Below are 10,041 nucleotides of genomic sequence, written 5' to 3' on the forward strand. Positions count from 1 at the left end.
CGATATGAAAGACCAGGTATAGCAGAGGAGCGGAGATTCTTTGTCATTGATGAGGAAGTTAGGGACCCGTGGCAAAGACTGGCTCTGTTTTTCATCTCCACTTCTCCAGATATGCTCCCTAATCTCTTGTGACCTCTACAGCAGATATGCTTCCCTATCAATTGTGACCTCTACAGCTTACCCAAATGTTTGTCTAACACTATTTCAATTTTATCACAATAATAATGAATTTACTTTACTGAGAAAGAAAGGATTGTTGTTTCATACTTGTAATATCCCTTCTCTCAGCATCACACACATAGATTAGACAAGCACATAGACCAGTTACTATAAATTCAGATATTATTACAATGTCCTGGAGCCCCACATATAAAATCAAGGATTTTAAACATAGCTATACTGTGTTTAAACATAGCTATACTGTGTTGCATCACCATCAGCTTTTAACATCCTAAGTGGAACCAGAAACTATTCATAATGTTTATAAGGTTATTCTATAGGATATTTGAAGCTTATACCCAGAAGAACCTTTCAAATGTCAATCAGCAAATATTGATGGTCTCTTGTATGAGAAAGGCATAATGTTAGTTTCCAAAAGGCTTAAAAACAGCATCTCAGCTATCATGGAGCTTACAAAATACAAGGGGTAAGAGGACAATCATCACACATTGGTTCTACCACATGGAGCTCCAGGAAGTTAAGAGCTAAGAGGACACAGTCATGTATTGATTCTACCACAATTAGTGACCATTCTGATCTGACCACTGTGGTAGGTCCTGCAATTACATTAATGAATAAAACACAAGACTCTGGTTTTTCTGAAACCGCCAATGGAATGAAGAACAAGCTTTAAAGAAGCAATCAAACACATAATGCAGTATCGAATTCTTATGAAAGACGAATCCAGATTACTGTAAAGGAGAAAACACGGGACTTCATTTATGTTAGTCTCCCAAGACATGCTCTTCGAAGATGGGAATTTTGTTGTGAACAAGGAATATATGAAGAGGAAGAGGAGTTAGGAACAGGGGAATTCTGAGAAGACAGAACTAGAACCCAAGGGAGACGTGGTCTTGATATAAGTAAGAAACGGAAAGAAGACAAATGCGAACAGAGCATGCTCCGAGGGAAACACGTGTGGTCCAAGTGAAGGGAGGGGAGGTAGGCGGGGCTTCTCCCTAAGAAGGAACTAGAGTCCTGATGCCCCTGTGGGAAGCATTTCTCCTGTGCCGGGCAAACAAGCCTGACCCTCTCTCACCCGGGTTTCCTCCTGAGACAACTTAATGTCATGGTCTGTGGTCCTGAAGGGGGGCAAAGTCTTGCCACCCCAAAATATGCCTCTTGAGAAATCGATTTTAAGCTGGTGATTAAGAAACAGAAGACTCAGAAAGAACCTTTGACCTCTCCCTGCCTGCCTAAAGGAACCCAGATAGAAATATCTGTTTAATATAAAGTAGATGCGGCAGGCATGGAGAACATTAGCAGAGCCTGTTTGTTATACTTCTGTTTGCCTTCCACTGTTTCGGGGTGGCCCTGAAAAGTTTATTACCACATGTTTGCTCTTCCTCATCTACCTGTGAGTCCCTTGCTTTTCCCTTGAAACCCCAGCCCCTGCCTCCCTCTCTGGTGTCCAGAATGGCATGTCAACTTCAATGCTTCCTTAGGTCTCATGTTCACATGGTATCCCCCACATGTACATCCATGACAAATGTTGGATATGTTTGTCTGTTCATGGGTCTCATGTTAATTTAAATATTAGCCCAGTCAGAAGAACTTAGAAAGGTGGGAGGAAAGTTAGTTTTGGACCCCCACAGTCCTAATAACTTTGATCAGTTCTCATTACCCATTCCGAAGACATTTTCAGGGAAGCCCGTTAGAAAAGCAACATGTGAAACAGATTAAATAAAGCAGTATCTTGGAAAAAGCCTGTGGTTTTCTTATAAATCCTTTGCTTTCCATATGAAGTAATATGCTAAACTATTTCTTTTCAGATGCTCTAGTTCACCTCACTAATCGTGTTGGGCTGAATGAAAGGCCAGTGGTGTCTGTGGAAATTGAAGTCGACAGTCACAGAATTCAATTTTTAAAGCTCCGTATAAAAATGCTCAGTGACATTTTTGCCACTCGGGGTTGATTTAAATGTACTTGTGTTATCAGTGGGGTGCCCTCTGTGTCCCCACCTGTTACCAGTGGAGGTGGAGTTTATGGGGTACCATGGTAAAAATTTCCTGGGGCCCCCAGGGGTGGATGAGGTATCACAGAAAGCTTTTTGTTGATGGAACATTATGGAAGTTCCCTTCCAAGGCCCCATCTTTCTCCACCTCTCCAAAGAAAAATTCCCATCCTGTCTTCAGCAGGGCTAGAATTCAAACCACTGCTCAGTCTTAGCTCCATGAGCTCCATATTAAAGCACAGCCCAGCCCTGGCTGGTTTGGCTCAGCGGTTAGAGTGTTGGCCTGTGGTCCAGAGAGACCCGGGTTCGGTTCCCGCTAAGGGCACGTATCTGAGTTGCAGTTCGTCCTCGGCCCTGGTTGGGTTGTGCGGGTGGCAGCCACTAGATGTGTCCCTTTCACATTGATGTTTCTCTCCCTCCTTCCCACTCTATCTGAACAAAAAATGGAAAAATATCCTCAAGTGAGGAAAGAGAGAGAGAGAGAGAGGAAGGAAGGAAGGAAGGAAGGAAGGAAGGAAGGAAGGAAGGAAGGAAGGAAGGAAGGAAGGAAGGAAGGAAGGAAGGAAGGACAGCCAGTTCAGCATCTGGCTAGCTTAGTTTGTTTTCCCAGCTGCAGTTCATTGTGTGTGGGGTCCACATGACCATGGACCATGTGGCTTCCAGGACCGCATGGCTATGGAGGGAGGACGGGCTAGTGTGGGTCACAGAGCAAAAGAGTACAAGGGAGTGGGAGCAAACAAGAGGAACAATAAAGAGAGAATTTTTTGCCTGTGGATTTTATTTTATTTTCATTTTTTATTTATTAATTTGTTTTTGTTACAGATGTTTCTCATTGTTCCCCCATTGGCACCCTCCTCCCCTCCCCCCCAACCACATCCCCAGCTTTGCTGTCCACATCCATCGGTCATGTTGAGTTGTATGAGCACTCTATATATTTTGGAAATTAACCCCTTATCTGAAGCATCTTTGGCAATTACGGTCTCCCATATGGTGGGATCCCTTTCCGTTTTGATGGTTGTTTCTTTTGTTGTGCAGAAGCTGTTTAGTTTGATGTAGTCCCATGTGTTCATTTTTTCCTTTGTTTCTGTCTGTGGATTTTAACTGGGAGCTTAACCAATGAACCCCTCAAGAGTTCACACATGTGCTTTGGCTCTTCCTTCCTAGCTAATGATCTTTGTCCCCAGGCTAGACTGACAGGCAAGCACCTTTCCTACGTTATATAAACTTCACCGTGCATGCGCCCATCTTCCCCTTTGTTGGACCCTTTCCCTTAGTGATCTGCAGGGAATGGACCAGCAGTTCCCTGGGGAGTATAAAGTTGCAGTTTCCTGGTGAAGCTGACCAGATGACCATGCTTAGAATGTCTGGCCTTCCCTTTGCTCCTTTGCCATTATTAATTTTTGTTGTTGTTATTGTTAATCCTCACCCGAGGATATTTTTCCATTGATTTTTAGATAGAGTGGAGGGCCGTGGGGAGAAACATCAATATGAGAGACACACATTGATTGGTTGCCTCCTGCACAAACCCGATCAAGGCCTGGGATCAAACCTGCAACCTAGGTACATCCCCTTGACTGGGAATCAAACCCGAGACCCTTTGGTCTGTGGGCTGACGTTGCCCTAACTGCTGAGCCAAACTGGCCAGGGCTCCTATTATTAATATTCATAACTAGCTAATTACAACTATAACACTTTCACTGATCACCTGAACAGTGAATGAGCAGTGGATGCTAAATTTTTAGAGTCCACTCCAGGAAAGACTAAATACAAATATTGTATCTTTATCTTGAGATTGTTCTTTCTAGAGGTCTTTGTAAGCTACTCATCATTTGGGGCCACCATAATCTCTTCAATCTGCCTGGGAATGAAAGGTTTTGCATCCAAAATACCAATTAGTTCAAAATAAAAACAGACTCATTAATACAGAGAACAAACTGCCAGCTGTCAGAGAGGAGGAGGGTTAGGGGGCGGAGTGAAAAATGTGAAGGGATTAAACAGTAACAAAAGCCAAAACTCATAGACACAGACAACAGTATGGTGATTACCAGACGGAAGGGGGTTGGGGGGCGGTAGAAGATGGTAAAGGGGGGTAAATGGTGCTAAAAGGAGACTTGACTTGGGGTGGTAAACATACAATATACAAATGAGGTATTCTAGAATTGTACCCCTGAAACATATAATTTTATTAATTAATATCACCCCAATAAGTTCAATACAAATTCTTTAAAAATTGAAAGCTTCAATTAGAATGGACTTGAAGATCTCATTTTCAAATAGTTTGTAGGTTTACCATTGGAAGAATTTTGCTTTGAGGAGACTAATGTGTCATCTGCCATGACCCTGAGTCAGCCTGGATCAATTCTGAGCTGAAGTAAGGACAAGAAAGAACCAAAATTCATCCTTTATTAACAAAACATGCATGCATGCATATACATGTATAAATATGCATATATATGTGTATTATAAGCACATATATATATACATTTATATATGTGTGTGTGTGTGTATATATATATTTAAGAGAAGGCTGTAGACCAAACATAATAATGTCAGCACATCTCCCACGGGTTTTCCGGGCACACACAAATGATCACTCCCACCTGAGAGGCATGTTACTCGCACCATGGGCAGACTTTCTCACAACATTTGAGATGTGAGCACTCTTTGGTATTGAATTTTCAAATCAACTTCTTCAAAAGAAAGGGTAGTGATAGCTATTACTTATTGAGTAGTTACTGGTGTCAGACACTGGGTTAAGCACTTTATAATAACAACTCTATAACAAAGATATATATTATAATATCATCTCTATTTTTTATGTAAGCAAAGTGAGGCTTATATTGGTTACTTAACTTTCCCAAGAACCCACACGTGCGATAAAATCGTATTGGACGTCAGTTCAGGATGACCACAGGGAGGGAAACAGCCCTGGATCTGAAGCCAGAACAACTGAGTTTAAGTTCCAATCGCTCCAGTTTCATGGGTCCCTCTTACTCCACCCTCCCAGTTAGTCAGAGGTGAACCCCTTGAGAAAAAGTTTTTTTTTTTGTCTTGGAAGAAGGGACAAAACCTGTGTGAAAAATGTACAGCACATTACTTGGTATTAAGGTAGGAAACAATTACTTAATTCGAACTTTAGAATTGTACCAACAGTCAGACAGAGAGTCATGATTTGTGTTAATGCGTGGCTACTATGCTGCAATACAACACATGTTGGAGTAATTAGCCATTCATATCCTCCAAACAATTAGGAAATCCTGCCTTTGATGACATTGATACCAATAGTATCCAGGATACTGGAAGACTATACTTTCAGGGATCATTTCTGTAGTTTGCTACCAGTATATTGGTTGGTCAGAACTACATATTGGAAATAATCACATAGAATACTGAGTTTATCAATGGCTTAAACTATATTGGCAATATTCTATTTCTTTGCTGGGAAGTAGGTACACAGATATCAAGTTACTTGATATACACAGAGCTTATGGGAAAAATTAATAAATAAAAAATTTACACATGAAAGTGTTAGCTCTCACATTGCCTAAGGTTTCTATACAGGACTCTATTACACTTCACTGTGCTTGCTTTCCTATGCAGACCTCCCAGAAGCAGACAACTTTCCCCTTATGCCCGGGATCCTCTGGGCTATCACACAGCTAGTCATGCATGGTTCGTCAGTGAACTGTTTCATGTGCAATTCTAATGTCTCCAGGTAGAATATATGAATTCTGAGGATAAGTACTACATCTTTTCATCTAGTGTCTGTTTCCTGATGGCATAAAGATGACTGTAGGACCGCCCTGGCCAGTTTGGCTCAGCGGTTAGAGTGTCGGCCTGCGATCCAGAGAGACCTGGGATCAGTTCCCACTAAGGGCATGTACCTCGGTTGTAGTTTGTCCCCGGCCCTGGCTGGTTACGCGGGTGGCAGCCACTCGATGTGTCCCTTTCACGTCAATGTTTTTCTCTCTCTCTCTCTCCCTCCCACTCTATCTGAACAAAAAGTGGAAAAATGTCCTCGGGTGAGAATAAAAAAAAAAAAAAAAAAAAAAGATGACTATAGGACCAACAAGACTTAAGACCCCAGCTTAACATTTGGCAAGTTACTGCATTGCTCTGGTCCTGTTTCCTCCTCTGGGGAACAGAAGGTTGAATTTGAACACTGCCTTTTCTAGATTATATTCTATGATTCTATGAATTCTTATGGAGAAACACCTATGAATAATCTGAAGAGAACAGATCTCAAATTCTAAGATGCCCCTCAGATTGTAATGTAAGCAAAGAAAGGTGTTTTGTTTATTGTTTTCTAATCTGCAGTAATCAGAACTATACTATAAAAATTGGGGGAGCAAAAAGTCTGACTTTGAAGAAAATGAACGGTGGCCATCTTTCATAAAAATAATGTCTTTTTCTAAAGGCTACACATTGCCCTTTCTGAACTCTGCCATTTAAGTACCAAAGCTCAAAGACTTTTTTTTTCGGATATCCCATATATGATATCCACAGTGCAATCACACTGGTTTTTAAAACGCTTGCCTGCCAAGCAGTCATGAAGTTTCCGAACCGCGCTTTTGAGCATCCTTCGATGCAGTTTCCCAGATGATTTCCCAAGTAAATGAGATACTCTGGTTTTGGTCCCTAGCTAGTTCATGTTTGGAGGCAGAAAAGGCAAAACTGAAGCTGTCCCACTTTGGGCACAGCCTGGGAAGGCAGGGTTCTTTGGAAAAAGACAACAATGCTGGGGAAAATAGAAGGCTGCAGGGAGAGGAGAAAACCAAATATGAGATGGATTGACTCCATAAAAGAAGCATAGATATGAATCTACATGGCTGGAGCAGGACTGTTGAGAACAGAACAGAGTGGACACCACTCATTCACAGGGTCCCCATGTCACAATGGCGTGCAACAGTTAGTTCATGGATGCCCAATGGTGAAATTGGGTTACGGGGAAAGCTAACCTGAAGATCCCTTCATGTCTTCCCCACTCTGCATGCCCATCTCTTGCCCTTACCCTTCCTCCCCACTTCAGCGCACGTACAGGGTCCTCTACGCAGACTGCTGGGATTTGAAGGGTGAGGTTCAGAGTTGGTACCACTTGAACTGAAGTGGTTTCAGGGCTTTGACTCTCTCCATTCTTTCTTTATTGCTCATAAAGGCTGAAAATTCAGCCATGTACTTGATTTCCTAGCAGACCTTGAGGTTAGCTAGCCCTTATGTTACTGACAATCCCACTGATGCCTGATGGATGAACTCTGTACCCTCCAGATCTTGGTTGGTACAACATAGATATACTTGTTCTAAGACATTTTTAGTTGGTGTATCCCATTCATTCCAAATGAAATCTTTCTGATTCAAGTCCAATATATACTCTTTGGGTTTCTTCACCCCACCACCTTTGGTACTATGTTTTAATTCACAGCCATGGCCGGTTTGGCTCAGCTGTTGGAGTATTGGCCTGAGGACCAGAGAGTCCCAGGTTCGGTTCCCTCTAGGGGCACGTACTAAAATCAATCAATCGATCAATCAATCAATCAATCAATCACAACCATGGCAGAGGGAGGTGCTATATTCTCCTCCATGTTTAACAGACAGAGAAATTTTAAATGTAATAAATGAAACTGAACCGTGAAAAGCACATGGATGGCTACATTTTGGGGGTGGGGGAGTCAGAATTATGTATTCTGCAATTATACCAGAAAACATAATTTTGATTAAGGGAGATATAATACCAGTGAAAATCTGGGCACTAGGAGCGGTTGGACAGAAGCTCTGTGCCCTGTGTGTGGCTGGGGGATATAAACATACTTCCTCACAAAATAATAGTTTAGAACTAAGGCTAGCGACACTCCAGGCTCATTCGAGGCTGACGTTTGAGTCAGGCTGATGATGACTCCTGTAGCTGGTGCTCTGGATGGGCTGAGGTCACGTAAATGTGGCTAAGTCAGGGGGTCTATTCCTTGTCTCCTGGCTCTTGTCAGCAGCACTCTAGGGAACGTCACTGAGTCAATAATAACTACATGTCTAAACTGTGGCCTTCGTCTTACTTTAGTGACCAAATCATTTCTTGCACATAGTATTGAAATTCACCGGAAGACAGCAGTTTCTTTCCCCAGAATCCTGTAATAAACAGTTACTTTCCCCAGAATCACTTCATACATAGCTCCCGTGCTATTGGAGACATTTTTAAATATGGCATATTTGTGATCACTTATTAACGCTTTGCTCGCTCTAGAACATTTTTCATTTGTTTAATTATTTTGGAGGTTGGCTTCTGCCTCACACTCACCGATCTCTGGGGATCATACTATGATCCATCCATCAGCTGGGACGGACCGTGTGGAACATATTGCTAGCAATGCTTAGTTGGGTAGCTAAAATAAACAAGGATGTTTTTATTATTGGAATAAAACTAAAGAGTGCAATTTACTTCTGAGAACATAGCCTGGTCAAATGGGAATGAGGGGCATACGGTTAATGCATGGCACCCCACAGATGCTCTGCGTGTCCTGGGCTGGGCTGCCGTCCCTGGTAGAGTTGGTGCTGCTTTGCTGCTCCCATCAGTGTGTCAGACCGAAGTTGTAAAACAAACAGTGTGTTTCAGAATGTCTTCACTTTTACTGAATTATGATAGGGTAATTTGCTTCGATCTTAAGCTAACTCAGAACTTGACAATATTTTTCTTAAAATGTTAAGAAGAACAAGTTTAAAAATGTGTGGAATAAAAGGATGTGCCCTTGCACACTTTTTTAAAAAGAAGTGCAAATGGTTTTTACCATTTTGCTGAACTAGCTGTTACCGATATTAACTTTTTAAACTGACATAATCCTTATATAATCATTAATGAACTATGGAAAACGAGGTCCAGATGCTGAAAATCATTTGGCAATTATTCAAATAGAGTGTCTTTCCCCAGGAAGAATTATGAAAGGTGAAGTGTCAGTTTTAGACAGGAGCATATTTTATACATTCATCAGTAATTGGATAATCAGTGGAGTTATTTCTGATATTGGGAGTGCTGAGAATTTTACAGAGTACTGAGACAAGGTATTCAAATATTTATTAAACCTTTACTGTGTTTATGGGAACCATCCCTCCTGTCCCACGTACTCCTAGCCAATCAGTTACAAAACTGAGATTACAGATAGTTTCCTACCCATGAATAAAAACACCTGCCATTTACTGAGGGCACTTAAATCCAAATCAAAAGGTCTGTTATATTCAAAACAACCCGATAAGAATTTATAACAATGCCCACTTTACAGCCGTGGAAAACGAAAAGCAAAACCCTGGTGGTTTTGATTTAACAGATAGAGCATCAGCCCGTGGACCGAAGGGTCACGGGTTCGATTCTGGTCAAGGGCACATACCTGAGTTGCAGTTTCGATCCCTGGCCCTGGTCAGAGTCATGTGGAAGGCAACCAATCGACGTGTCTCTCTCACATCAGTATTTCTCTGTCTCTCCCTCCCTCCCTTCTACTCTATTTAAAAATCAATGGAAAAATATCCTTGGGTGAGGATGAACAATGACAAATAAAGAGCAAAGAGTTTACAAATCATATTCTGAATCTGACTGAATCAGGATTCAGACAGAGATTTATTTTGTTATCTTCCTTTTACCAGTAGAAGTGGGTGGGGTGTCTTCTTCCCCACTGGGTGCTTGGGGTGAGGTCCTTACAATACCTCAAGAAAAATTATTTTCTGAGACTCGCACGGGGGGATGAGTGGTGCTGATTTACATGATATTCTCTCCCTGGGTTTCCAAAGCCCCATTTCCCTTCCTCCAGGCCTGGAAAAGTGTGACTGGGGCTTCAGCAGAGCTGAGAGCAAAGCCAGCAGCCAGAGTTTCCAGTCCATGTTGGAACTGGGTC

The 10,041-nt window shown here is 41.9% G+C and overlaps 1 pseudogene; it reads left to right on the forward strand.

The window, feature by feature from the left end:
• The first annotated feature begins 5,473 nt into the window (after nucleotides 1-5,473).
• On the forward strand, nucleotides 5,474-5,566 carry LOC118632843 (annotated as a pseudogene).
• The last annotated feature ends 4,475 nt before the right edge of the window (nucleotides 5,567-10,041 follow it).

Source organism: Molossus molossus, unplaced genomic scaffold (genome assembly GCF_014108415.1).
Source record: "Molossus molossus isolate mMolMol1 unplaced genomic scaffold, mMolMol1.p scaffold_m16_p_17, whole genome shotgun sequence".
Taxonomy (NCBI): domain Eukaryota; kingdom Metazoa; phylum Chordata; class Mammalia; order Chiroptera; family Molossidae; genus Molossus; species Molossus molossus.